The sequence below is a fragment of the Anabrus simplex genome, chromosome 2 (assembly GCF_040414725.1).
Source record: "Anabrus simplex isolate iqAnaSimp1 chromosome 2, ASM4041472v1, whole genome shotgun sequence".
Lineage (NCBI taxonomy): Eukaryota > Metazoa > Arthropoda > Insecta > Orthoptera > Tettigoniidae > Anabrus > Anabrus simplex.
This window is the reverse complement of record NC_090266.1, coordinates 411,505,687-411,520,792: the sequence shown is the minus strand read 5'-3', so window position 1 is coordinate 411,520,792 and position 15,106 is coordinate 411,505,687. Positions and strand designations below refer to the sequence as shown.

Below are 15,106 nucleotides of genomic sequence, written 5' to 3'. Positions count from 1 at the left end.
CACGTGTAGCTACTATGCGATGTTGCCAGGTTCAGTATTTGTTCTCAAACTGCACTCAAAAGGTCCACCTCTGTGGTGTAGTGGTTTGTGTGATTACCTGCCACCCCCGGAGGCCCGGGTTCGATTCCTGGTCTGCCACAAAATTTGAAAAGTGGCACGAGGGCTGGAACGGGGTCCACTCAGCCTCGGGAGGTCAACTGAGTAGAAGTGGATTCGATTCCCTCCTCAGCCATCCTGCAAGTGATTTTCCGTGGTTTCCCACTTCTTCTCCGGGGAAATGCCGGGATGGTACCTAACTTAAGGCCACGGCCGCTTCCTTCCCCTTCCTTGTCTATCCCTTCCAAACTTCCCATCCCCCCGCAAGGCCCCTGTTCAGCATAGCAGGTGAGGCCGTCTGGGCGAGGTACTGGTCATTCTCCCCTGTTGTATCCCACGACCCCAAGTCTCACACTGCCCTTGAGGCGGTAGAGGTGGGATCCCTCGCTGAGTCCGAGGGGAAAACCGACCCGGGAGAGTAAACAGATTAACCCTTAAATGCACAGCATTGCACATGTACGAAAGAGAATTTATTGATTGTTACATCTGCTTTACGAGTTTACATTTACTTCTACCTTGCAGATGACCTCCCTAGGCCCGGTTGTATAAAACTTTTGATCTGAGTTTAAAGAGGAAAAATGGCTGCCAGTCAAGTTGAACTTCGATTTTCCGTTGTATAAACGCTAACCTAAGATCATCTCGTCTTGATCTAAGTTCAGATTTGACTGCCGAATATTCGTCGGTTAATCTCCTTGAACTTAGATCATTATCATTCATATTAAACATTGAACTAGACCTGAAGACTTGAGAAGTGTTTCCTTGTATCGTATATGCGTAAGAATACCGTACCTTAATAATATCGAGGTGCGTTATAAATATATTGAATGCTAGTAGTTAAATAATGCTAAAGATCGCTCGATTTTTTCAGAAGTGAGGTTATGTGAATATCATATAAACAATAGCCTACTGCGATACCAACATGTTCTTACTTAGTTTTCTATTATGTTTCAAGTTTACAAAACAAAGCATATATATTTTCTTTAGCAGGGATGTCAGATTATTCCGACTTTTAGTCTGATGAAGAGTTGATTTTACAACGAGCTCCTCGCGTCTTTCGGCACAGACGGAATCCGATTATTGAATTGTGTGAAATGTTCAAAATAAGATTTCGTTTATCGAAAGATGTTGTGGAACGACCGGAACTAAAGTTAAGGGACACACAACAAAAACCTAGTCAAATAAATTATCCCCTGTCACCCATGTGTATGTTCCTAACAACTCTTAGGTTTTATGCTACAGTAAGTTTTCAAATGGTTGTTGGAGAGCTCTTTAACATTGACAAGTCAACGGCTTTCTCTTTCAACTTTGATGTCACCATATAGGTTCTTTTATTTTATATTATATGTTTGTACCTTGATAGTACAATATCCACCAGATCGCCCTTTTCTTTCTGTGTGAAGTTCCTTCCATGTTTACTTCGCGAGATTACAATATTATCTTCTTCTCCTTCTTCGACAGTCACGGCAATTTCGTATTTCATTTGTTGACAGTCACGGCCACGTCAATCCCACTATTCAAGTATTATCCAACGGGCCAAGCTATTTCGTATTTCATTTGTTTTGCGGTGTTGCCACGTCCAATTTTTTTAACTCCGATTACATTTGAACTACACATGTGTAAACAGAGTTCAGTTTTATACAACGCGATGAAGTCGTAATCTCAGTTCATTTTCAGAACTAAGTTCTTAATTGATCTCCAGTCAGATGTCTTTATACAACCGGGCCCTATAGTGAATTAAACATGACTGCTGTAAACGTTGAACTAAGGTAAGACAATAAAAATGACGTTTACTTCATAGAATTCGCGAGCAAGGACATCCGTAAGACTGAAGTGTGGCAGTAGCTGCAGTAATCGCACCGCTTTGCATACACCGGTACCTAAAATATTCAAAACTTTTAACACTTGACTGGTCCAAATTAATACAAAAATAATTAGACAAATATTTTTTTTTTAAATTCTGATAATAACGTATCACTTTTGGGATGGAAAGCATCATATTTAAAACAAATAATATATTGCGCATTTAAGGGTTAAGAAAGAAAGAAAGAAAGAAGGAAAGAAAGAAAGACAGCACTCAAAGCACAACACTCTAAAAAAAAAAAAGTAAAGTATGTTAGCGTCCTTTCACACCTAGCATTCTTTTGAACTGGGCTTGCTCTACTATTCAACGTACACTGTGTACAAATAATTCTAACCAAATATAATATTTGTAATATCACAGTTTGAGCATACTATGAAAAGATATAAAGCACCTCAGAGGTCAAGTACAGTAGCTGCTTGTCTGATTGTCTAGAGTTCACTTGTCCAGCATTACCATGCACTTAAGACTGATTTAAGGAGTGATTGATATTACTCTTCGAATTACTCTGTAAGGAAAGGCTAATCATAAATCATCAACACTCATTCTTTGATGGTATAAGAGGAAGAAGAAAATTTGACCCCAGACATCACCTTAGTAGAAATCCATCAGGCAATACTACAAAGCGCATCGAACAAATCTCCTGGTACGGATGGTCTAGGGAGAGCTTTTTACATGACATATTGGTTCATCATTAGAGATGAAATTGTTGCAGCAATGAATGATGCCTGTAATTCAGAAAGGAACGTCAACAAGATGAAAGAAAACAAGAGCGCAGCTACTAACGATACAGCGAAGAGAAATGGAAGGTCTGAAAATTCAAGAGCAAGATCATCAAAATCTTGTCCGACTCGTTGGCTGAACGGTCGGCGTACTGGCCTTCGATTCAGAGGGTCCCGGGTTCGATACCCGGCCGGGTCGGGGATTTTAACCTTAATTGGTTAATTCCAATGGCACGGGGGCTGGGTATGCCTTCATCATCATTTCATCCTTATCACGACGCTCAGGTCGCCTACGGACGTCAAATAGAAACACCTGCACCTGGAGAGCCGAACCCGTCTTGGGATATCCTGGCACTAAAAGCCATACGACATTTCATTTTTTCATCATAATTTTGCCAACAAGTCTCCTTCCAGTTACCACCTTATGAAAGGAAGCCTTGTGATCCTTCTTCCCAAGATGACAAATCCACCCAAGTTATTTGACTTTCGACCCATAACGCTCTTAAATTTTGACTATGAGCTATTAACTAAATGTGTGAAACAGAGAGTAACTGCGTTTATGGAGGACGCCACATCCGAACACCAATCTGGTGCGATACCAGGAAGATGTATAATAAATTCTCTATGTGTATTTCTGTATATTCTAAGAGAGTCATTCGTCAACAATAAAAATAAACTTCTAATATCACTAGATTTTGACCACGCATTTGACAGGGTAAACCACAAATACATAATTGAAACACTAAATGCCGTTGGTTTTGACACTCAACATAAATGGTTATTTAACAAGGCCAATCGACATCCACCGAGGAGTACGACAAGGGTATCCGCTGTCTATGTTGATCTTTGTTCTCTCCCTAGAGCCCCTTCTTAGCAATCTACAACAAACTTTCAGTCCTAGTAATCTAGATATTGTCGCATTCGCAGGTGACGTTACTCTAAAATTAGATCAGACCATTGATATCCAGCATTTGTTCAAGGTAATCGAGGATTACGGGAGATATTCCGGGGCTCAGCTGAACCCAAAGAAGACAAAGCCGATATGGATTGGGTAAACGGGCCGTATCCAATGGGAAATTCCAGAATGTGTAACATTAACACAAGAAATTAAAATTCTGGGAATAATCTGCTTAAGGAGTGTGTGCAAGATGATCAAAAAGAACTGTGCCAATGCTTTGCATTCAGTCAGGGGCACATTGCAACAGGTTAGGTATAGATATTTCCTCTTGCAACAAAGAATAATGTATGTGAATATGTACTGCTTAAGCAAAATATGGTATCTGAGCCAAATCCTTCCAATGCCAAAGATGATTGGTAAACGTATAACTTCGGTTGTTGGTTGGTTCATTTGGCAAGGATCATTAATTCGTCTTGCCAGAAGTACACTCACCTCACCTAAATCCCACGGTGGGCTGGGATTAATCGACGTCAAAGAGAAAGCTAAAACTATGATTCTAACAAGAAACTTAAAGCTATTTCACAGAGCAGGGGATCATAAATCAAAGAATTTCCTCACGAGATGGTGCAGTCTTCAACAGTGCATTAACCCACCAGCTTACAGTATTATGACATCCATCACCATGCTCCTCACGCAAGGTATCTGAGAGACGAGTTAAGTTATATGCCAAAGAACATCGTCACATCTCCAGATGTCTCAACAAAACAGGTTTATAATTGTATACTGTCTCAACAGTATTTAGCCCCTAACATAACGAAAGAAGCTATGATAATCAACTGGAATCGAGTATGGAGGAATATCTCCAAATGCATACTTCCAGACGCAGTAAAAGAAATTTGGTATAAGGTAATCCATGACATTATGCCGTCAAATAGCAGACTTCATCACATTCATATGATGGAGACAGATTTGTGCAACTTCTGTCAACATAAATACACAATACGACAACGACTTACAACTTGTGCGACGATTCGACCGACATGGAATAAATGTAAACAGATGCTGAAGTGCATCATCGGACGTCCGAACACATATATCGCACCTGAATGGGTGATCCGCCCTACATTTAGTTTACAACCACCGCAACTGAACAGTGCTGTCGGGTTACTGTTAGGTTGTTATTCCGACTGTGTGCTGAAATCTTCTGAACCTTACAGTGAACTCGAAAGAATGCCCGAGATAAGTTACTATGTTTTAATGTGCATTCAGTGTCCGAAAATGAAGAGATGGTTGGGAGAATATGTAGAGCAGCTAAGTAGTGTTCTGTAAGTGTGAAGTGCAGGAAGTGCCAAAAAATCAAGATAGACTCTATAAAAGTGTGATATACGTTTGTGTGAGTCATTCATTCGTTATTTGTTAATTATTGTCTTCTACAGATGAGCATTATTGTGATATTCTGAGACTTCAAATAATTCATGAACATTAGGCAACAAGAAGTTGTAAAGACGGTTTCTGTTTGTGTTTTTCTCTATCTAATTGTGTGTTCATTTGTTAAACAGTTGAAATAATTGTATGTATTAACTAATATATGTAAATGAATCAGATGAGAAAAGTTTCTATCCGGAGATGGCAGGTTCAAACCCCACCATCAGCAGACATGGAGATAATTTTCCATGGTTTCTCATCTTCACGTCAGACAAATGCTGTGCCTGAATATTGAGGCAATGGATGCTACGGTCTTAGTCTTACCACTTCCCTCTGTAGCGTCACCGGAAACCTATTTATGTTACTGTGTCTGTTAACCACTAATAAAGGAGAGTAATTTAAGAATACTAAGATTCCCTGACAGTTCCTTCGACTTTTCCTTCACTTGAAGGCCTGGAGAAGAGTTTTCTCACCTTCTTGATGACATTTTAGGATTTATTTGATACGAAGAAATGGGACCTTGATCTCATACATCGAAAGAGGCACATGGGATCTACTACATAGACCGTGTGAAACCTAGTGATGGCCAAAGGTAGCTGCTGTCAATCATCTCAAAGGCAGAACTCTACGGTTGCAGCGATAAGAGCATAATTATTTTCCTTTTCTTTTGGGTTTTACTTTCTTACAATTTGCTTTACGCCGTACCGACACAAATACATCTTATGGCGACGATGGGATAGGAAAGGGCTAGGAGTGGGAAGAAAGTAGCTATGGCCTTAATTAAGGTACAGCCCTAGCATTTTCCCGCCGGCCTCGTAGTGTAGGGGTAGCCTCTTACCCGGAGGCCCCGGGTTTCATTCCCGGCCAGGTCAGGGACTTTTACCTGGACCTGAGGGCTGGTTCGAGGTCAACTCAGCCTACGTGATTAGAATTTAGGAGCTATCTGACGGTGAGATAGCGGCCCCGGTCTAGAAAGCCAAGAATAACGGCTGAGAGGATTCGTCGTGCTGACCACACGACACCTCGTAATCTGTAGGCCTTCGGGCTGAGCAGCGGTCGCTTTGTAGGCCAAGGCCCTTCAAGGGCTGTAGTGCCATAGGAGGGTTCCTAGCATTTTCCCGGTGTAAAGTGAGAAACCACGGAAAGCCATCTACAGGGCTGCCGACAGTGGGGTTCGAACCCACTGCTTCCCGAATGCAAGCTCACAGCTGCGTGATGGTAATCGTACGGCTAACATGCTCGGTAAGCGACGTGATAGTGAAAAGGTGTGAGCCCCACATGCATACAGAAGCCTAAATAAAACCGATCGACTTGCAGATTAGAATTGAGAGGACTAGAGTTAAGACATGATACGTACGTACAGTAGGCCTACATACAAAATGTATAATCCTTTGTAATGTACTGTGACACTGTCCCATATTACCCTCTCTCACCCTTCCCCGCCCCTCTCTCTTTCTCCGTCTCTCTTTCTCTCTCTCTCTCTCTCTCTCTGCCTCTTCCCTCTATATCCCATTCCATGTTACTTCAGAGAAAAATGCCGCACACTTCTTAAACTCTTTCCACGGTTTTCTTTATTTCTTCCTTCCTTTCTTTCTTTCTTTCTTTCTTTCTTAATCTCTTTACCCTCCGGGGGTGATTTTTCCCTCGGACTCAGCGAGGGATCCCATTTCCACCGCTTCAAGGGCAGTGTCCTGGAGTGTGGGAATTTCGGTCAGGGGATACAAGTGGGGAGGGAGCGGCTCCATGGCTAATTGGTTAGCATGCTGGCCTTTGGTCACAAGGGTCTTGGGTTCGATTCCCGGCAGGGTCGGAATTTTAACCATAATTGGTTAATTCCGCTGACACTGGGGCTGGGTGTATGTGTCATCTTCATCATCATTTATCCTCATCACGACGCACAGATCGTCTAAGGGCGTCAAAGCAAAAGACCTGCATATGGCGAGCCGAACTTGTCCTCGGACACTCCCGGCACTAAAAGCCATACACCATTTCATTTCATTACTGTTGGTAGTCAGCACAAGGTTTCGGCAAAGTACGCCTATTCAGTGCTGGATACAATCTTCGACGTCAAACGGCTCCATATCTACCCAAGATCCGAAAAACACACTATTTTTATTTTATTTTGTACCTTCCTGTTGTTCCTCAAAATTTAAACAGACTTCTGGGATATTTTATTATTATAGTGTAACACACAGGAAATAAGCTAGCACGAAATGATTTTGCAATGACCAGAAATTTGGACACGAAATGGGTCTCCTCAGGCGAACCTCGCCGTACTGGCATATACTGTACTATATGCTAAAATCCTGCAAACTTTCTTTCTTTCTTTCTTTCTTTCTTTCTTTCTTTCTTTCTTTCTTTATTTTTTAATCTGTTTACCCTCCAGGGTTGGATTTTCTCTCGGACTCGGCGAGGGATCCCACCTCTACCGCCTCAAGGTCAGTGTCCTGGAGTGCGAGACTTTGGGTCGGGGATACAACTGGGGAGGATGACCAGTATCTCGTCCAGGCGTCCTCACCTGCTATGCTGAACAGGAGCCTTGTTAGGGGGATGGGAAGATCGGAAGGAATGGACGAGAAGGAGGAACGGAATCGGCCGCGTCCTTAAGTCAGGTACCATCCCAGCATTTTCCTACCGGGCGAGTTGGCCGTGCGCGTAGAGGCGCGCGGCTGTGAGCTTGCATCCGGGAGATAGGGGGTTCGAATCCCACTGTCGGCAGCCCTGAAGATGGTTTTCCGTGGTTTCCCATTTTCACACCAGGCAAATGCTGGGGCTGTACCTTAATTTAGGCCACGGCCGCTTCCTTCCAACTCCTAGGCCATTCCTATCCCATCGTCGCCATAAGACCTATCTGTGTCGGTGCGACGTAAAGCCCCTAGCAAAAAAAAGCATTTTCCTGGAGGAGAAGTGGGGAAACCACGGAAAACCACTTCGAGGATAGCTGAGGTAGGAATCGACTCCCCCCCCCCCCCTTCTACTCAGTTGACCTCCCGACATTGAGTGGACCCCGTTCTAGCCCTCGTAACATTTTTCAAATTTCGTGGCAGAGCCGGGGAGCGAACTCGAACCTCTGGGGGTGGCAGCTATTCACACTAACCACTACACCACGGAGGAGGGCAATACTGCAAACATCCACTGAAATGGTCCGGTCATAATATTGTTAATGGTTTCACGTCCCAGTAACAACATTTACGGTTTTCGGAGAAGCCGAGGTACCGGAATTTCGTCCCGCGGGAGTTCTTTTACATGCGGTAAATCTACCGACATGGGGCTGACGTATTTGATCACCATCAAATAACACCGGGAGGAGCCGGGATCGAAACGTCCAAGTTGAGCTCAGGAAACAGCGCCGTAACCGTCTGAGCCACTCAGCCCGTTAACTTTCGTTTAAGAGGTTCGTCGTTAAAGCGGACCCTGTTAGCGAACCTTAACCTGCCACCAATACGTGAGTGATGGTTGTGCCCTCCCCATCGCAGATATTAATATGGCGTATATAATGCACCTTCAACTGCTGTCGATTTAAAGAGACAGAAGGGGGCCAGAATTTTGCTCTGAAAATTGGTTCTTTAATGTTCCAGTAAATCTCACAGACTCTTAACTTTACAAACTTAAACAAAAGTGGTGAAGACTTAATTGTATTCACTTTGCAGTTGATCCCCATTGTGTTTCCTCCACTTTGCCTTGAACAGTTTGCAACCTATTTCGAAATGATTAGTTATTTTAAACAGGTCGTTTCGTTGGATTTGATATGAATTTATTAAAACATTCCCAGAAGTTATTTCTTCTTCAACTGTGTGATAGACAAGGAAGCTGTAGCCAGTGCACTCTGCGCTCGATAAAGAAAATGCAGCAGTTAACACAACAGAATATCAACGAAATTATTATGAGCCTACTTCGTCGCGGAAAGTACTTCTGAAGTTTTGCAACAAGTGAGTGTCAAAAGCGTTATCTGCTCTGTCCATTAGAAAAACCCCGCCACCTTCATCATCTTCTGTAAGGTAGGTTTAACTGATTATTTTTCAGTAATGTCACTTCGGGAACAGTCTCTATCCCGGCGATTTTTCGGCGTGTTTCTCGGGAGTGATAGCTTGTGAGAGAAAATCATGTGGTTGGTTAAAAAGCTAAATGTATCTCCTGAATCGTAGAGTGACGTCACGTAAACTCAGACAGGTTTGGGGGGATGATGGGTTAGGGAAGACTACGACCGGGAAGGAAGTGCCCGTGGCCTTCACTGAAGAACAGCACCAGCATTTACCCAGTGTGAAAATAGGAAATCACGCAAAATCATATTCACGGCTACCGATAGTGGAGATTAGGGTTCAAAACTCCATCTCTCTGATGCAAGCTTACGTCCGGTGAACGAGGTGGCCAAGAAAAGTGCATCTGATCACCGTCGGTCCCATGTTCTGTAGCAAGTGCTTGTTTAAAAAATTCCCAGACCTCCCGATGGAAACTGAACTTCTTGTTGCAATAGCTTATGCAATCATCGCTGTCCTCACTAAGCTGGGGTAGCAGCCATTCAGTGATCATATCGAGATAAGACAGTCCCGTAACAGTCCCTTCGGCAAAGAAAAATGGGTCATATATTTTTAGGTTTGAAATAGCACAAAACATAATATTATTAAATGTACGAGAGTCACGCACATAATACTGGCGATTTGATGTCCCCCATTTGCGAATATATTATTTACTGACTTTTCCACTTTAATGAAATGTGTAATCATTAGAAATTAGATCACCAAACCATCGTTTTCCACATTCGCTGCTACAGTGTGGTTCAAAATGCCTATCGTTGGTGCTTGTCATGAGCTGGTAAGGCTTGATGCAGTCCAACTTGATAAAGCTTCAGTCATTGGCACTTTCGTAAAACACGTCAAACTTTGGTACATGCCTAGTTCCTTGCTGTCCGTTGAATTTCCTAGGGCTAAATTTGAAACTCTCTCTGACGTGGTCCACTTTTGCTTCTGCCAAGGATGGACGTCCTATACTTTTTATTTTGCACACACTCACAAGCACCCCATATCCACAAACGGCGCATACCATCTGCGAACTGAATTGTCCGAGAGTTGAACTTTCTCAAGTTGTGCGGAACTAACGGGCAGAAATTGATGGTATTCGAGAGTACAAAATACACAGTTCAAAAAATTAGAGGAACATGTTTTTGAACGTATGCAATGCTCCACGAAACAATACCTCACACCCAGGTACATTACCAACTAAAGCTTTATCCTTACCGTTGAAATATACAAAACAACATCGATGGATTCGCGTTCATTTTCAGAACACATATGGAAATGTACAAATAGCGGCGAAAACAAAGTGATAACAGTCCTCCAGGGTGGAATTTTATCACAGTTGGAGACCTTCAGTATGGTGAATGTCCTCCACGAGCATTTATCACAGTTTGGCACCTACGTGGCATACTCCGTGTATGTCGACGGAGGTCACGTTGCGGTATCAGGTCCCATTCTTCAATGAGAGCTTGTTCGAGGTGTTGGAGAGTCTGTGGTGGAACAGGACGCCCACGAACACTTCTGTCAAGCCTTACCCACACATGCTCGATGGGATTAAGGTCTGGACACACTGCTGGCCATTCCACCTCTTGAATGTCCAGTTCTCGCAAGACAGCTCTGGTGATGCGCGCTACATGAGCCCTGGCATTGTCGTGCATGAGTACGATTTCAGGGCCAACACCGTATGCAGCAACCAACACATGCTGTAGCAGTATCTGCTCGATGTACCCCGCAGCGGTAAGATTACCACGGACGACGACAAGAACGGTACGGCCATCAATACTAATGCCACCCCACCCCACACCATCACAGAACCTTGTCCGAATCGGTCGCCTTCCTGGACAACATTTGGCATGTACTGCTCACCACGGCGTCTCCATACACGTTGACGTCCATCACGCTATGTCAGGGGAAATCTGAACTCGTCTATGAAAAACACAGGTCTCCATTGGCGAAGTTGCCAGTTGACGTGGGTACGGCCAAACAGAAGGCGAGCTGCGCCATGTTGCTGAGTTAAACGGGGCACTCGGACAGGACGTCTGGGTCGTAAGGACACTTCTCTTAACCTGTTCCTTACTGTCTGGTCAGACACCGTGACTCCAGTGACCCTCCTGAGGTCTTGTTGCAGTTATCTGACAGTTGCTGAACGACACCGCAACGCACAGATGGTCAGACATCGGTCATCCTGTGGGGTTTTAATGCGTCCACGATCTTGTCCAACCCCCCTTGTGAACTTCCCTATCTCACTGTAGCGATTCCACAAGCGTTGAATAACTGACCGAGAGACACTGAGATCCACAGCAACACGACGAAAAGTCCATCCTTCCTGGATCGAAGTGATGGCCCTTGCGACTTGAACCTCGTTACGATGTCTCATGGGATTTGCTGGTTTACGTACAAAGTGCTCAGATGACCGCAGTAGTCTGTGTACTTCACAACGACGCACGGACACACAGCTATTCACTTTGTTTTGAGGGGTCACCTGACAGTTTAATGCATGGCTACTCCTGCAGATGGAGTATAACTTCGAACTGACATACGCTGAGTAGCTAAGGCCTCAAGGTATACTGTACGACCATTGGAACCCCATCTGCCAAATTAACGTTCACATACCAGACGTTACAAAACATGTTCCCCTAATTTTCTTGAACTGTGTATGTCTCCGCACCGTTAGTCGCCATTTGCAAGTGCTGACTGAAAGTGCTGCCACCTTGTGATTATTAATAATAATAATAATAATAATAATAATAATAATAATAATAATAATAATAATAATAACAATAATTTGTTGCTGTATTAATGTAAGAATATTGGAAGCTGGAAGGTCTCCATGTTAGATTCTAGTAATTTATCTTGTACAGGCAGTTAGGGGCGCAACTATTTACAGGTTTGGAAAAAACATCCAAGAAATCTTTGGTGAATCTTACGGAGATTCCAAGTCATGAGACATGGATATCCTGAAGTCATGGGTTCGGAAAATTCCCACGTGTTACCATAGAGCGGGAAGTCTCTCGCTCATGATTGGACAGAAACGCTTGCACGAGTTTGGAGATATCGAGACGGGGTGGGGATGAAGATGCCTATAATTCGGAAGATAGTGGTCCAGCGAACAATTTACACTAGTGTCCAAAATTTGAGCATAATCACTAAACGAGGCCATACCGCTTGAGAGGAATGTCAGACGGATTGCTGAACAAACGGAAGCTGAGTCACACACCATATGTCACAAAACTTGTTTAAAAAAATAACAGTGTCAGAAAGGTTCTGATAGCTAAGGCACACCTTTGACAACAACTACAAAACTTTGCAATGTCTTCCACAACAAAATATGCTGTTAATGGGGTGTATTGTTACCCCTAACAGCCACACATGCTTCCCAGCGATGTGGCATACTCTCTATCAGATGGTCCAAGAGCTCTTGTGGCAGTCGATCCCATTCCTCCGAATGGGCAATGCGAAGGTCTTGGAGGGTCCTTGGCGGAGGCTAACGGGATGCAATTCGCCTCCCCAATGCATCCCAGGTATGTTCTATAGGATTCAGATCCGCAGACCTCGCTGGCAAGTCCATGCGATGAATGTCTTGCCCAGCCAGAAATTCATCCACCAGAGTAGCGTGGTGCGGTCGGGCATTATCGTCCATTAAAAGGAAGTCTGGACCAACCGCACCTCTGAAGAGTCGAACATGTGGTCTCAGCACCTCATCCCCGTATCTCCGAGCGTTAACAGTGTTCCTCGGACCACCTATGAAGATGTGCTGGTCCGCACGGCCATTCAACATGATGCCGCTTCACACCATGACGTCACCACCACTATACTGGTCCCGTTCCATGATGTTCCTGTGGTTGTATCGGCTACCGGGTTCTCTCCAGATTACCCTGCTGTTCTGTTCACTTTTACCTGACGAATGTACTGTTCGGGTCAATATGACCCGATATACCGAAATGCTGTAGAAATCTTGTAAAAACATACATTCTGTACAGTTGTTAGCTATCGACATTGTTGCTCTTTTCCAATACCTTGTTGATGATAATAATAATAGTCATAATAATAATCGTACACAAAACATTATTAAAGTACATTTCCAATTTAAATAATCACATAAATTTGAAATAACAGACAGTTTTCAATACAAGTATCTTCGAAAACTCTACAGTTCTTTTCTTACTTTTCTTCTTACTGATTGCAGTGTAGATACAAGTAGGTGACATGCGTTTTGCAAATATGTTTACTACATTTTCCCCACAGAGTGTTCGTTTTATTTTAATTGCTTGATGGGCAGAATTTACAGCATGCACGTTTCGTAGATTTTCTGGTTGTTACTGACTCTGACTCACCAGTCACCTCTTTAGGTTTTTCGGATGCTTCTGTTCATTCTCAAAGAATCTTCTGTTCTTGGAAAACGCATTCTTGACGCAACGTGTTCGCTTATCAGTGACTTTCCAAGTTATTCCAAGAATATTCTCCTTCTAGTCAATGTGTTCGTATTCCATTAAGGTCAATCAAGTCCGCAAGATATGCACTATAAGCAAGAAACGTCAAGAAAATTGTAGAAAACTAGCATTGGCCACCTTTTGGTTTTTCGTTTGTATGTATATGAACCTGATAGCTGTCTAGAGCCCCTTTGGTTGAATTATAGTCCAAAATCCTTTTTGGCTTCTTATCAGCCCTGCCACTGATTTCCTCATCATAGTGGAGAGTACTCATACGTACAACATTCTTATTTCTTTTACGAACATTATTGGCCACAGTAGTGACATATGTGAAGTAAAATGAAGAGCTAGTACCTCCTTGTAGGTAATTTTATGTGGAAATTCCGGCTTATTTTTTCCGTACAGTTCCCCACATAAACAATTTCCTTTTCAGAAGCAGCTGTCTAAAATCGTATGATGTAAAAAGTTATCACACATGATATTCTGACCATGTAGTTCAAAACTGAGATTAGATACTACCCTCATTCCCCCATTCCTTTCTGCTGCCAGTACGATTGCCTGCTAACTCCAGGGTACGGTACTCTTGATGATGTCCGAAGCTGGTAAGTGACATTCTTGTGCTGGTGGATGCAACTGGCATTTTATATTCCCATTTTTAGAAAGATAAGTCTCTACACTATTTTGTGCAGGCTGTGGACTGTTAAAACTGTCATTAAAACACACTCTTTCAGATGAATTACTGACATGATCTTCGAGCTCAAAAAGTGATTCTTCATCTGCCTATGCACTTACTAATTCTTCCAACTCATCATCAGTCAATGGTGTAATCGCCATGGTGTCATAATTCAATCTGAGCAGAAACAAAGCATTCGGATTGTTGAGAGCTGCTAATTATGACTTCCTAGGAAGAGCAAGAAACAAGCCCGTTGATGTAAACGCATTGAGGCTTAGTTGATTGTTGATAGTGACTTGGAGTGATAAAAATCACTATCTCCATAAAATATAAAAAACAAGGCTCAACATTTCCATTCTTTAAAAATAAATCCGAATAACAGTAATAATACTTGTGACGGGTCGCAATGACCCGAACGTTATATATGTAACTATTACAGTTTATGCACAAACTAATTAAACTATTTAAAAACCATTTAAACATGTGCTGCTCTTCTATTTTCAGACAAATTCACCGAGTTTCATAAACATATTGTACCAGGAAAAGTTGTTGGGCTCATGAGCATGGGAAGGATCTCAGAGAAGGAAGTTTCGCAGGGCGAATAATAGATGGTATATTTTTTCTGATAAATGTATTCAAGATTCGAATAAAAATTACCCTGCTTCTAGCTCGCATTTAAATACTAGAGACGGTCTTGAAAATATATTTTTCCATTAACATGTTCAAGTTAAAATTAAATTCTAGAATTTTTAAATGCTTGTAAAATTGAACAAAAATATAACATTTCGTCGAATATGTTCTCTTGACGTTTGAAAATGTCCAAAATCAATTCTTATTCTTAATAACTTCACTTAAATAAACCCGGCCGTTCATATAGGTTGATCCTAAAGTCCAATTAAATCGCCACTCATGAAGTCATAAATTAAATATGATTCAAAGTAAACACTTTGTTCATGAACCTTTCTTATGAAAACCTGAAGTTTAAATTAAT

At 42.5% G+C, this 15,106-nt stretch overlaps 1 protein-coding gene across 1 annotated transcript in view; it reads left to right on the top strand.

Moving 5' to 3' along the window:
- LOC136862865 (serine proteinase stubble) overlaps positions 1-15,106 on the top strand; it is a 294,351-nt gene that overhangs the window by 87,563 nt on the left and 191,682 nt on the right. The gene's annotated exons all lie outside the window — the stretch shown is intronic.